Genomic DNA, 15,394 nt, shown 5'->3' with positions numbered 1-15,394 from the left:
CACAAACTTCTGAAAGATGCCATCCCTTCGGTGGCAATGCACAAACCTCTGAAAGATGCCGTCCCTTCAGTGGAAATGCACAAACATCTGAAAGATGCCGTCCCTTCAGTGGCAATGCACAAACCTCTGAAAGATGCCTTCCCTTCAGGGGCAATGCACAAAACTCTGAAAGATGCCGTCCCTTCAGGTGCAATGCACAAACCTCTGAAAGATGCCGTCCCTTCAGTGGAAATGCACTAACCTCTGAAAGATGCCGTCTCTTCAGTGGCAATGCACAAACCTCTGAAAGATGCCATCACTTCAGTGGAAATGCACAAACCTCTGAAAGATGCCGTCCCTTCAGTGGAAATGCACTAACCTCTGAAAGATGCCGTCCCTTCAGTGGCAATGCACAAACCTCTGAAAGATGCCATCCCTTCGGTGGCAATGCACAAACCTCTGATAGATGCCATCTCTTCGGTGGCAATGCACAAACCTCTGAAAGATTCCATCACTTCGGTGGAAATGCACAAACCTCTGAAAGATGCCACCTCTTCGGTGGCAATGCACAAACCTCTGAAAGATGCCATCCCTTCGGTTGAAATGCACAAACCTCTGAAAGATGCCATCTCCTCGGTGGCAATGCACAAACCTCTGAAAGATGCCATCTCTTCGGTGGCAATGCACAAACCTCTGAAAGATGCCGTCCCTTCGGTGGCAATGCACAAACCTCTGAAAGATGCCGTCTCTTCAGTGGCAATGCACAAACCTCTGAAAGATGCCGTCCCTTCAGTGGAAATGCACTAACCTCTGAAAGATGCCATCCCTTCAGTGGAAATGCACAAACCTCTGAAAGATGCCGTCCCTTCAGTGGAAATGCACTAACCTCTGAAAGATGCCGTCCCTTCAGTGGCAATGCACAAACCTCTGATAGATGCCATCTCTTCGGTGGCAATGCACAAACCTCTGAAAGATGCCATCACTTCGGTGGAAATGCACAAACCTCTGAAAGATGCCACCTCTTCGGTGGCAATGCACAAACCTCTGAAAGATGCCATCCCTTCGGTGGCAATGCACAAACCTCTGAAAGATGCCGTCCCTTCGGTGGCAATGCACAAACCTCTGAAAGATGCCGTCCCTTCGGTGGCAATGCACAAACCTCTGAAAGATGCCGTCCCTTCAGTGGAAATGCACTAACCTCTGAAAGATTCCGTCCCTTCAGTGGAAATGCACAAACTTCTGAAAGATGCCGTCTCTTCAGTGGCAATGCACAAACCTCTGAAAGATGCCATCCCTTCAGTGGAAATGCACAAACCTCTGAAAGATGCCGTCCCTTCAGTGGAAATGCACTAACCTCTGAAAGATGCCGTCCCTTCAGTGGCAATGCACAAACCTCTGAAAGATGCCGTCCCTTCAGTGGAAATGCACTAACCTCTGAAAGATGCCGTCCCTTCAGTGGCAATGCACAAACCTCTGAAAGATGCCATCCCTTCGGTGGCAATGCACAAACCTCTGAAAGATGCCATCTCTTCGGTGGGAATGCACAAACCTCTGAAAGATGCCATCTCTTCGGTGGCAATGCACAAACCTCTGAAAGATGCCATCTCTTCGGTGGCAATGCACAAACCTCTGAAAGATGCCGTCCCTTCGGTGGCAATGCACAAACCTCTGAAAGATGCCGTCTCTTCGGTGGCAATGCACAAACCTCTGAAAGATTCCATCTCTTCGGTGGCAATGCACTAACCTCTGAAAGATGCCATCCCTTCGGTGGCAATGCAGTAACCTCTGAAAGATGCCATCTCTTCGGTGGCAATGTACAAACCTCTGAAAGATGCCATCTCTTCGGTGGCAATGCACTAACCTCTGAAAGATGCCATCTCTTCGGTGGCAATGCACAAACCTCTGAAAGATGCCATCTCTTCGGTGGCAATGCACAAACCTCTGAAAGATGCCATCTCTTCGGTGGCAATGCACAAACCTGAAAGATGCCTTCCCTTCGGTGGAAATGCACAAACCTCTGAAAGATGCCATCCCTTCAGTGGAAATGCACAAACCTCTGAAAGATGCCATCCCTTGAGGGGAAATGTACAAACCTCTGAAAGATGCCATCCCTTCGGTGGCAATGCACAAACCTCTGAAAGATGCCGTCCCTTCGGTGGCAATGCACAAACCTCTGTAAGATGCCCTCCCTTCGGTGGCAATGCACAAACCTCTGAAAGATGCCGTCCCTTCAGTGGAAATGCACTAACCTCTGAAAGATTCCGTCCCTTCAGTGGAAATGCACTAACCTCTGAAAGATGCCATCCCTTCAGTGGAAATGCACAAACCTCTGAAAGATGCCGTCCCTTCAGTGGAAATGCACTAACCTCTGAAAGATGCCGTCCCTTCAGTGGCAATGCACAAACCTCTGATAGATGCCATCTCTTCGGTGGCAATGCACAAACCTCTGAAAGATGCCATCACTTCGGTGGAAATGCACAAACCTCTGAAAGATGCCACCTCTTCGGTGGCAATGCACAAACCTCTGAAAGATGCCATCCCTTCGGTGGCAATGCACAAACCTCTGAAAGATGCCATCTCTTCGGTGGCAATGCACAAACCTCTGAAAGATGCCATCTCTTCGGTGGCAATGCACTAACCTCTGAAAGATGCCATCTCTTCGGTGGCAATGCACAAACCTCTGAAAGATGCCGTCTCTTCGGTGGCAATGCACTAACCTCTGAAAGATGCCATCCCTTCGGTGGCAATGCAGTAACCTCTGAAAGATGCCATCTCTTCGGTGGCAATGTACAAACCTCTGAAAGATGCCATCTCTTCGGTGGCAATGCACTAACCTCTGAAAGATGCCATCTCTTCGGTGGCAATGCACAAACCTCTGAAAGATGCCATCTCTTCGGTGGCAATGCACAAACCTCTGAAAGATGCCATCTCTTCGGTGGCAATGCACAAACCTGAAAGATGCCTTCCCTTCGGTGGAAATGCACAAACCTCTGAAAGATGCCATCCCTTCAGTGGAAATGCACAAACCTCTGAAAGATGCCATCCCTTGAGGGGAAATGCACAAACCTCTGAAAGATGCCATCCCATCGGTGGCAATGCACAAACCTCTGAAAGATGCCGTCCCTTCGGTGGCAATGCACAAACCTCTGAAAGATGCCGTCCCTTCGGTGGCAATGCACAAACCTCTGAAAGATGCCGTCCCTTCAGTGGAAATGCACTAACCTCTGAAAGATTCCGTCCCTTCAGTGGAAATGCACAAACTTCTGAAAGATGCCGTCTCTTCAGTGGCAATGCACAAACCTCTGAAAGATGCCATCCCTTCAGTGGAAATGCACAAACCTCTGAAAGATGCCGTCCCTTCAGTGGAAATGCACTAACCTCTGAAAGATGCCGTCCCTTCAGTGGCAATGCACAAACCTCTGAAAGATGCCGTCCCTTCAGTGGAAATGCACTAACCTCTGAAAGATGCCGTCCCTTCAGTGGCAATGCACAAACCTCTGAAAGATGCCATCCCTTCGGTGGCAATGCACAAACCTCTGAAAGATGCCATCTCTTCGGTGGGAATGCACAAACCTCTGAAAGATGCCATCTCTTCGGTGGCAATGCACAAACCTCTGAAAGATGCCATCTCTTCGGTGGCAATGCACAAACCTCTGAAAGATGCCGTCCCTTCGGTGGCAATGCACAAACCTCTGAAAGATGCCGTCTCTTCGGTGGCAATGCACAAACCTCTGAAAGATTCCATCTCTTCGGTGGCAATGCACAAACCTCTGAAAGATGCCGTCTCTTCGTTGGCAATGCACAAACCTCTGAAAGATGCCATCTCTTCGGTGGCAATGCACAAACCTCTAAAAGATGCCGTCTCTTCGGTGACAATGCACTAACCTCTGAAAGATGCCATCCCTTCGGTGGCAATGCACAAACCTCTGAAAGATGCCATCTCTTCGGTGGCAATGCACAAACCTCTGAAAGATGCCATCTCTTCGGTGGCAATGCACAAAACTCTGAAAGATGCCTTTCCTTCGGTGGCAATGCACAAACTTCTGAAAGATGCCATCCCTTCGGTGGCAATGCACAAACCTCTGAAAGATGCCGTCCCTTCAGTGGAAATGCACAAACATCTGAAAGATGCCGTCCCTTCAGTGGCAATGCACAAACCTCTGAAAGATGCCTTCCCTTCAGGGGCAATGCACAAAACTCTGAAAGATGCCGTCCCTTCAGGTGCAATGCACAAACCTCTGAAAGATGCCGTCCCTTCAGTGGAAATGCACTAACCTCTGAAAGATGCCGTCTCTTCAGTGGCAATGCACAAACCTCTGAAAGATGCCATCACTTCAGTGGAAATGCACAAACCTCTGAAAGATGCCGTCCCTTCAGTGGAAATGCACTAACCTCTGAAAGATGCCGTCCCTTCAGTGGCAATGCACAAACCTCTGAAAGATGCCATCCCTTCGGTGGCAATGCACAAACCTCTGATAGATGCCATCTCTTCGGTGGCAATGCACAAACCTCTGAAAGATTCCATCACTTCGGTGGAAATGCACAAACCTCTGAAAGATGCCACCTCTTCGGTGGCAATGCACAAACCTCTGAAAGATGCCATCCCTTCGGTTGAAATGCACAAACCTCTGAAAGATGCCATCTCCTCGGTGGCAATGCACAAACCTCTGAAAGATGCCATCTCTTCGGTGGCAATGCACAAACCTCTGAAAGATGCCGTCCCTTCGGTGGCAATGCACAAACCTCTGAAAGATGCCGTCTCTTCAGTGGCAATGCACAAACCTCTGAAAGATGCCGTCCCTTCAGTGGAAATGCACTAACCTCTGAAAGATGCCATCCCTTCAGTGGAAATGCACAAACCTCTGAAAGATGCCGTCCCTTCAGTGGAAATGCACTAACCTCTGAAAGATGCCGTCCCTTCAGTGGCAATGCACAAACCTCTGATAGATGCCATCTCTTCGGTGGCAATGCACAAACCTCTGAAAGATGCCATCACTTCGGTGGAAATGCACAAACCTCTGAAAGATGCCACCTCTTCGGTGGCAATGCACAAACCTCTGAAAGATGCCATCCCTTCGGTGGCAATGCACAAACCTCTGAAAGATGCCGTCCCTTCGGTGGCAATGCACAAACCTCTGAAAGATGCCGTCCCTTCGGTGGCAATGCACAAACCTCTGAAAGATGCCGTCCCTTCAGTGGAAATGCACTAACCTCTGAAAGATTCCGTCCCTTCAGTGGAAATGCACAAACTTCTGAAAGATGCCGTCTCTTCAGTGGCAATGCACAAACCTCTGAAAGATGCCATCCCTTCAGTGGAAATGCACAAACCTCTGAAAGATGCCGTCCCTTCAGTGGAAATGCACTAACCTCTGAAAGATGCCGTCCCTTCAGTGGCAATGCACAAACCTCTGAAAGATGCCGTCCCTTCAGTGGAAATGCACTAACCTCTGAAAGATGCCGTCCCTTCAGTGGCAATGCACAAACCTCTGAAAGATGCCATCCCTTCGGTGGCAATGCACAAACCTCTGAAAGATGCCATCTCTTCGGTGGGAATGCACAAACCTCTGAAAGATGCCATCTCTTCGGTGGCAATGCACAAACCTCTGAAAGATGCCATCTCTTCGGTGGCAATGCACAAACCTCTGAAAGATGCCGTCCCTTCGGTGGCAATGCACAAACCTCTGAAAGATGCCGTCTCTTCGGTGGCAATGCACAAACCTCTGAAAGATTCCATCTCTTCGGTGGCAATGCACTAACCTCTGAAAGATGCCATCCCTTCGGTGGCAATGCAGTAACCTCTGAAAGATGCCATCTCTTCGGTGGCAATGTACAAACCTCTGAAAGATGCCATCTCTTCGGTGGCAATGCACTAACCTCTGAAAGATGCCATCTCTTCGGTGGCAATGCACAAACCTCTGAAAGATGCCATCTCTTCGGTGGCAATGCACAAACCTCTGAAAGATGCCATCTCTTCGGTGGCAATGCACAAACCTGAAAGATGCCTTCCCTTCGGTGGAAATGCACAAACCTCTGAAAGATGCCATCCCTTCAGTGGAAATGCACAAACCTCTGAAAGATGCCATCCCTTGAGGGGAAATGTACAAACCTCTGAAAGATGCCATCCCTTCGGTGGCAATGCACAAACCTCTGAAAGATGCCGTCCCTTCGGTGGCAATGCACAAACCTCTGTAAGATGCCCTCCCTTCGGTGGCAATGCACAAACCTCTGAAAGATGCCGTCCCTTCAGTGGAAATGCACTAACCTCTGAAAGATTCCGTCCCTTCAGTGGAAATGCACAAACTTCTGAAAGATGCCGTCTCTTCAGTGGCAATGCACAAACCTCTGAAAGATGCCATCCCTTCAGTGGAAATGCACAAACCTCTGAAAGATGCCGTCCCTTCAGTGGAAATGCACTAACCTCTGAAAGATGCCGTCCCTTCAGTGGCAATGCACAAACCTCTGAAAGATGCCGTCCCTTCAGTGGAAATGCACTAACCTCTGAAAGATGCCGTCCCTTCAGTGGCAATGCACAAACCTCTGAAAGATGCCGTCCCTTCAGTGGAAATGCACTAACCTCTGAAAGATGCCATCTCTTCGTTGGCAATGCACAAACCTCTGAAAGATGCCATCTCTTCGGTGGCAATGCACAAACCTCTAAAAGATCCCGTCTCTTCGGTGACAATGCACTAACCTCTGAAAGATGCCATCCCTTCGGTGGCAATGCACAAACCTCTGAAAGATGCCATCTCTTCGGTGGCAATGCACAAACCTCTGAAAGATGCCGTCCCTTCAGTGGAAATGCACTAACCTCTGAAAGATGCCGTCCCTTCAGTGGCAATGCACAAACCTCTGAAAGATGCCATCCCTTCGGTGGCAATGCACAAACCTCTGAAAGATACCATCTCTTCGGTGGGAATGCACAAACCTCTGAAAGATGCCATTTCTTCGGTGGCAATGCACAAACCTCTGAAAGATGCCGTCCCTTCGGTGGCAATGCACAAACCTCTGAAAGATGCCGTCTCTTCAGTGGCAATGCACAAACCTCTGAAAGATGCCGTCCCTTCAGTGGAAATGCACTAACCTCTGAAAGATGCCATCCCTTCAGTGGAAATGCACAAACCTCTGAAAGATGCCGTCCCTTCAGTGGAAATGCACTAACCTCTGAAAGATGCCGTCCCTTCAGTGGCAATGCACAAACCTCTGATAGATGCCATCTCTTCGGTGGCAATGCACAAACCTCTGAAAGATGCCATCACTTCGGTGGAAATGCACAAACCTCTGAAAGATGCCACCTCTTCGGTGGCAATGCACAAACCTCTGAAAGATGCCATCCCTTCGGTGGCAATGCACAAACCTCTGAAAGATGCCATCTCTTCGGTGGCAATGCACAAACCTCTGAAAGATGCCATCTCTTCGGTGGCAATGCACTAACCTCTGAAAGATGCCATCTCTTCGGTGGCAATGCACAAACCTCTGAAAGATGCCGTCTCTTCGGTGGCAATGCACTAACCTCTGAAAGATGCCATCCCTTCGGTGGCAATGCAGTAACCTCTGAAAGATGCCATCTCTTCGGTGGCAATGTACAAACCTCTGAAAGATGCCATCTCTTCGGTGGCAATGCACTAACCTCTGAAAGATGCCATCTCTTCGGTGGCAATGCACAAACCTCTGAAAGATGCCATCTCTTCGGTGGCAATGCACAAACCTCTGAAAGATGCCATCTCTTCGGTGGCAATGCACAAACCTGAAAGATGCCTTCCCTTCGGTGGAAATGCACAAACCTCTGAAAGATGCCATCCCTTCAGTGGAAATGCACAAACCTCTGAAAGATGCCATCCCTTGAGGGGAAATGCACAAACCTCTGAAAGATGCCATCCCATCGGTGGCAATGCACAAACCTCTGAAAGATGCCGTCCCTTCGGTGGCAATGCACAAACCTCTGAAAGATGCCGTCCCTTCGGTGGCAATGCACAAACCTCTGAAAGATGCCGTCCCTTCAGTGGAAATGCACTAACCTCTGAAAGATTCCGTCCCTTCAGTGGAAATGCACAAACTTCTGAAAGATGCCGTCTCTTCAGTGGCAATGCACAAACCTCTGAAAGATGCCATCCCTTCAGTGGAAATGCACAAACCTCTGAAAGATGCCGTCCCTTCAGTGGAAATGCACTAACCTCTGAAAGATGCCGTCCCTTCAGTGGCAATGCACAAACCTCTGAAAGATGCCGTCCCTTCAGTGGAAATGCACTAACCTCTGAAAGATGCCGTCCCTTCAGTGGCAATGCACAAACCTCTGAAAGATGCCATCCCTTCGGTGGCAATGCACAAACCTCTGAAAGATGCCATCTCTTCGGTGGGAATGCACAAACCTCTGAAAGATGCCATCTCTTCGGTGGCAATGCACAAACCTCTGAAAGATGCCATCTCTTCGGTGGCAATGCACAAACCTCTGAAAGATGCCGTCCCTTCGGTGGCAATGCACAAACCTCTGAAAGATGCCGTCTCTTCGGTGGCAATGCACAAACCTCTGAAAGATTCCATCTCTTCGGTGGCAATGCACAAACCTCTGAAAGATGCCGTCTCTTCGTTGGCAATGCACAAACCTCTGAAAGATGCCATCTCTTCGGTGGCAATGCACAAACCTCTAAAAGATGCCGTCTCTTCGGTGACAATGCACTAACCTCTGAAAGATGCCATCCCTTCGGTGGCAATGCACAAACCTCTGAAAGATGCCATCTCTTCGGTGGCAATGCACAAACCTCTGAAAGATGCCATCTCTTCGGTGGCAATGCACAAAACTCTGAAAGATGCCTTTCCTTCGGTGGCAATGCACAAACTTCTGAAAGATGCCATCCCTTCGGTGGCAATGCACAAACCTCTGAAAGATGCCGTCCCTTCAGTGGAAATGCACAAACATCTGAAAGATGCCGTCCCTTCAGTGGCAATGCACAAACCTCTGAAAGATGCCTTCCCTTCAGGGGCAATGCACAAAACTCTGAAAGATGCCGTCCCTTCAGGTGCAATGCACAAACCTCTGAAAGATGCCGTCCCTTCAGTGGAAATGCACTAACCTCTGAAAGATGCCGTCTCTTCAGTGGCAATGCACAAACCTCTGAAAGATGCCATCACTTCAGTGGAAATGCACAAACCTCTGAAAGATGCCGTCCCTTCAGTGGAAATGCACTAACCTCTGAAAGATGCCGTCCCTTCAGTGGCAATGCACAAACCTCTGAAAGATGCCATCCCTACGGTGGCAATGCACAAACCTCTGATAGATGCCATCTCTTCGGTGGCAATGCACAAACCTCTGAAAGATTCCATCACTTCGGTGGAAATGCACAAACCTCTGAAAGATGCCACCTCTTCGGTGGCAATGCACAAACCTCTGAAAGATGCCATCCCTTCGGTTGAAATGCACAAACCTCTGAAAGATGCCATCTCCTCGGTGGCAATGCACAAACCTCTGAAAGATGCCATCTCTTCGGTGGCAATGCACAAACCTCTGAAAGATGCCGTCCCTTCGGTGGCAATGCACAAACCTCTGAAAGATGCCGTCTCTTCAGTGGCAATGCACAAACCTCTGAAAGATGCCGTCCCTTCAGTGGAAATGCACTAACCTCTGAAAGATGCCATCCCTTCAGTGGAAATGCACAAACCTCTGAAAGATGCCGTCCCTTCAGTGGAAATGCACTAACCTCTGAAAGATGCCGTCCCTTCAGTGGCAATGCACAAACCTCTGATAGATGCCATCTCTTCGGTGGCAATGCACAAACCTCTGAAAGATGCCATCACTTCGGTGGAAATGCACAAACCTCTGAAAGATGCCACCTCTTCGGTGGCAATGCACAAACCTCTGAAAGATGCCATCCCTTCGGTGGCAATGCACAAACCTCTGAAAGATGCCGTCCCTTCGGTGGCAATGCACAAACCTCTGAAAGATGCCGTCCCTTCGGTGGCAATGCACAAACCTCTGAAAGATGCCGTCCCTTCAGTGGAAATGCACTAACCTCTGAAAGATTCCGTCCCTTCAGTGGAAATGCACAAACTTCTGAAAGATGCCGTCTCTTCAGTGGCAATGCACAAACCTCTGAAAGATGCCATCCCTTCAGTGGAAATGCACAAACCTCTGAAAGATGCCGTCCCTTCAGTGGAAATGCACTAACCTCTGAAAGATGCCGTCCCTTCAGTGGCAATGCACAAACCTCTGAAAGATGCCGTCCCTTCAGTGGAAATGCACTAACCTCTGAAAGATGCCGTCCCTTCAGTGGCAATGCACAAACCTCTGAAAGATGCCATCCCTTCGGTGGCAATGCACAAACCTCTGAAAGATGCCATCTCTTCGGTGGGAATGCACAAACCTCTGAAAGATGCCATCTCTTCGGTGGCAATGCACAAACCTCTGAAAGATGCCATCTCTTCGGTGGCAATGCACAAACCTCTGAAAGATGCCGTCCCTTCGGTGGCAATGCACAAACCTCTGAAAGATGCCGTCTCTTCGGTGGCAATGCACAAACCTCTGAAAGATTCCATCTCTTCGGTGGCAATGCACTAACCTCTGAAAGATTCCGTCCCTTCAGTGGAAATGCACAAACTTCTGAAAGATGCCGTCTCTTCAGTGGCAATGCACAAACCTCTGAAAGATGCCATCCCTTCAGTGGAAATGCACAAACCTCTGAAAGATGCCGTCCCTTCAGTGGAAATGCACTAACCTCTGAAAGATGCCGTCCCTTCAGTGGCAATGCACAAACCTCTGAAAGATGCCGTCCCTTCAGTGGAAATGCACTAACCTCTGAAAGATGCCGTCCCTTCAGTGGCAATGCACAAACCTCTGAAAGATGCCATCCCTTCGGTGGCAATGCACAAACCTCTGAAAGATGCCATCTCTTCGGTGGGAATGCACAAACCTCTGAAAGATGCCATCTCTTCGGTGGCAATGCACAAACCTCTGAAAGATGCCATCTCTTCGGTGGCAATGCACAAACCTCTGAAAGATGCCGTCCCTTCGGTGGCAATGCACAAACCTCTGAAAGATGCCGTCTCTTCGGTGGCAATGCACAAACCTCTGAAAGATTCCATCTCTTCGGTGGCAATGCACAAACCTCTGAAAGATGCCGTCTCTTCGTTGGCAATGCACAAACCTCTGAAAGATGCCATCTCTTCGGTGGCAATGCACAAACCTCTAAAAATCCCGTCTCTTCGGTGACAATGCACTAACCTCTGAAAGATGCCATCCCTTCGGTGGCAATGCATAAACCTCTGAAAGATGCCATCTCTTCGGTGGCAATGCACAAACCTCTGAAAGATGCCATCTCTTCGGTGGCAATGCACAAAACTCTGAAAGATGCCTTTCCTTCGGTGGCAATGCACAAACTTCTGAAAGATGCCATCCCTTCGGTGGCAATGCACAAACCTCTGAAAGATGCCGTCCCTTCAGTGGAAATGCACAAACATCTGAAAGATGCCGTCCCTTCAGTGGCAATGCACAAACCTCTGAAAGATGCCTTCCCTTCAGGGGCAATGCACAAAACTCTGAAAGATGCCGTCCCTTCAGGGGCAATGCACAAACCTCTGAAAGATGCCGTCCCTTCAGTGGAAATGCACTAACCTCTGAGAGATGCCGTCTCTTCAGTGGCAATGCACAAACCTCTGAAAGATGCCATCCCTTCAGTGGAAATGCACAAACCTCTGAAAGATGCCGTCCCTTCAGTGGAAATGCACTAACCTCTGAAAGATGCCGTCCCTTCAGTGGCAATGCACAAACCTCTGAAAGATGCCATCCCTTCGGTGGCAATGCACAAACCTCTGATAGATGCCATCTCTTCGGTGGCAATGCACAAACCTCTGAAAGATTCCATCACTTCGGTGGAAATGCACAAACCTCTGAAAGATGCCACCTCTTCGGTGGCAATGCACAAACCTCTGAAAGATGCCATCCCTTCGGTTGAAATGCACAAACCTCTGAAAGATGCCACCTCTTCGGTGGCAATGCACAAACCTCTGAAAGATGCCATCACTTCGGTGGAAATGCACAAACCTCTGAAAGATGCCACCTCTTCGGTGGCAATGCACAAACCTCTGAAAGATGCCATCCCTTCGGTGGCAATGCACAAACCTCTGAAAGATGCCATCTCTTCGGTGGCAATGCACAAACCTCTGAAAGATGCCATCCCTTCGGTGGAAATGCACAAACCTCTGAAAGATGCCGTCCCTTCGGTGGAAATGCACAAATCTCTGAAAGATGTCATCTCTTCGGTGGCAATGCAAAAACCTCTGAAAGATGCCACCTCTTCGGTGGCAATGCACAAACCTCTGAAAGATGCCATCTCTTCGGTGGCTTCGGTGGCTTCGGTGGCTTCGGTGGCAATGCACAAACCTCTGAAAGATGCCGTCCCTTCAGTGGCAATGCACAAACCTCTGAAAGATGCCATCCTTTCGGTGGCAATGCACAAACCTCTGAAAGATGCCATCTCTTCGGTGGGAATGCACAAACCTCTGAAAGATGCCATCTCTTCGGTGGCAATGCACAAACCTCTGAAAGATGCCATCTCTTCGGTGGCAATGCACAAACCTCTGAAAGATGCCGTCCCTTCGGTGGCAATGCACAAACCTCTGAAAAATGCCGTCTCTTCGGTGGCAATGCACAAACCTCTGAAAGATGCCATCTCTTCGGTGGCAATGCACAAACCTCTGAAAGATGCCGTCTCTTCGGTGGCAATGCACAAACCTCTGAAAGATGCCATCTCTTCGGTGGCAATGCACAAACCTCTGAAAGATGCCGTCTCTTCGGTGGCAATGCACTAACCTCTGAAAGATGCCATCTCTTCGGTGGCAATGCACAAACCTCTGAAAGATGTCGTCTCTTCGGTGGCAATGCACTAACCTCTGAAAGATGCCGTCCCTTCAGTGGAAATGCACAAACTTCTGAAAGATGCCATCCCTTCGGTGGCAATGCACAAACCTCTGAAAGATGCCGTCCCTTCGGTGGCAATGCACAAACCTTTAAAGATGCCGTCCCTTCGGTGGCAATGCACAAACCTCTGAAAGATGCCGTCCCTTCGGTGGCAATGCACAAACCTCTGAAAGATGCCGTCCCTTCGGTGGCAATGCACAAACCTCTGAAAGATGCCGTCCCTTCGGTGGCAATGCACAAACCTCTGAAAGATGCCGTCCCTTCGGTGGCAATGCACAAACCTCTGAAAGATGCCGTCCCTTCAGTGGAAATGCACTAACCTCTGAAAGATGCCGTCCCTTCAGTGGAAATGCACAAACTTCTGAAAGATGCCGTCCCTTCAGTGGCAATGCACAAACCTCTGAAAGATGCCATCCCTTCAGTGGAAATGCACAAACCTCTGGAAGATGCCGTCCCTTCAGTGGAAATGCACTAACCTATGAAAGATGCCGTCCCTTCAGTGGCAATGCACAAACCTCTGAAAGATGCCGTCCCTTCAGTGGAAATGCACTAACCTCTGAAAGATGCCGTCCCTTCAGTGGCAATGCACAAACCTCTGAAAGATGCCATCCCTTCGGTGGCAATGCACAAACCTCTGAAAGATGCCATCTCTTCGGTGGGAATGCACAAACCTCTGAAAGATGCCATCTCTTCGGTGGCAATGCACAAACCTCTGAAAGATGCCATCTCTTCGGTGGCAATGCACAAACCTCTGAAAGATGCCGTCCCTTCGGTGGCAATGCACAAACCTCTGAAAGATGCCGTCTCTTCGGTGGCAATGCACAAACCTCTGAAAGATGCCATCTCTTCGGTGGCAATGCACAAACCTCTGAAAGATGCCGTCTCTTCGGTGGCAATGCACAAACCTCTGAAAGATGCCATCTCTTCGGTGGCAGTGCACAAACCTCTGAAAGATGCCTTTCCTTCGGTGGCAATGCACAAACTTCTGAAAGATGCCATCCCTTCGGTGGCAATGCACAAACCTCTGAAAGATGCCGTCCCTTCAGTGGAAATGCACAAACCTCTGAAAGATGCCATCCCTTCGGTGGCAATGCACAAACCTCTGAAAGATACCATCTCTTCGGTGGGAATGCACAAACCTCTGAAAGATGCCGTCCCTTCAGTGGAAATGCACAAACCTCTGAAAGATGCCATCCCTTCGGTGGCAATGCACAAACCTCTGAAAGATACCATCTCTTCGGTGGGAATGCACAAACCTCTGAAAGATGCCATCTCTTCGGTGGCAATGCACAAACCTCTGAAAGATGCCATCTCTTCGGTGGCAATGCACAAACCTCTGAAAGATGCCGTCCCTTCGGTGGCAATGCACAAACCTCTGAAAGATGCCGTCTCTTCAGTGGCAATGCACAAACCTCTGAAAGATGCCGTCCCTTCAGTGGAAATGCACTAACCTCTGAAAGATGCCATCCCTTCAGTGGAAATGCACAAACCTCTGAAAGATGCCGTCCCTTCAGTGGAAATGCACTAACCTCTGAAAGATGCCGTCCCTTCAGTGGCAATGCACAAACCTCTGATAGATGCCATCTCTTCGGTGGCAATGCACAAACCTCTGAAAGATGCCATCACTTCGGTGGAAATGCACAAACCTCTGAAAGATGCCACCTCTTCGGTGGCAATGCACAAACCTCTGAAAGATGCCATCCCTTCGGTGGCAATGCACAAACCTCTGAAAGATGCCATCTCTTCGGTGGCAATGCACAAACCTCTGAAAGATGCCATCTCTTCGGTGGCAATGCACTAACCTCTGAAAGATGCCATCTCTTCGGTGGCAATGCACAAACCTCTGAAAGATGCCGTCTCTTCGGTGGCAATGCACTAACCTCTGAAAGATGCCAGCCCTTCGGTGGCAATGCAGTAACCTCTGAAAGATGCCATCTCTTCGGTGGCAATGTACAAACCTCTGAAAGATGCCATCTCTTCGGTGGCAATGCACTAACCTCTGAAAGATGCCATCTCTTCGGTGGCAATGCACAAACCTCTGAAAGATGCCATCTCTTCGGTGGCAATGCACAAACCTCTGAAAGATGCCATCTCTTCGGTGGCAATGCACAAACCTGAAAGATGCCTTCCCTTCGGTGGAAATGCACAAACCTCTGAAAGATGCCATCCCTTCAGTGGAAATGCACAAACCTCTGAAAGATGCCATCCCTTGAGGGGAAATGCACAAACCTCTGAAAGATGCCATCCCTTCGGTGGCAATGCACAAACCTCTGAAAGATGCCGTCCCTTCGGTGGCAATGCACAAACCTCTGAAAGATGCCGTCCCTTCGGTGGCAATGCACAAACCTCTGAAAGATGCCGTCCCTTCAGTGGAAATGCACTAACCTCTGAAAGATTCCGTCCCTTCAGTGGAAATGCACAAACTTCTGAAAGATGCCGTCTCTTCAGTGGCAATGCACAAACCTCTGAAAGATGCCATCCCTTCAGTGGAAATGCACTAACCTCTGA

This window comes from Myxine glutinosa, chromosome 2 (genome assembly GCF_964187855.1).
Source record: "Myxine glutinosa chromosome 2, kmMyxGlut1.1, whole genome shotgun sequence".
In the NCBI taxonomy this organism is placed as follows: Eukaryota; Metazoa; Chordata; class Myxini; order Myxiniformes; family Myxinidae; genus Myxine; species Myxine glutinosa.
This window is presented reverse-complemented; position numbering follows the sequence as displayed.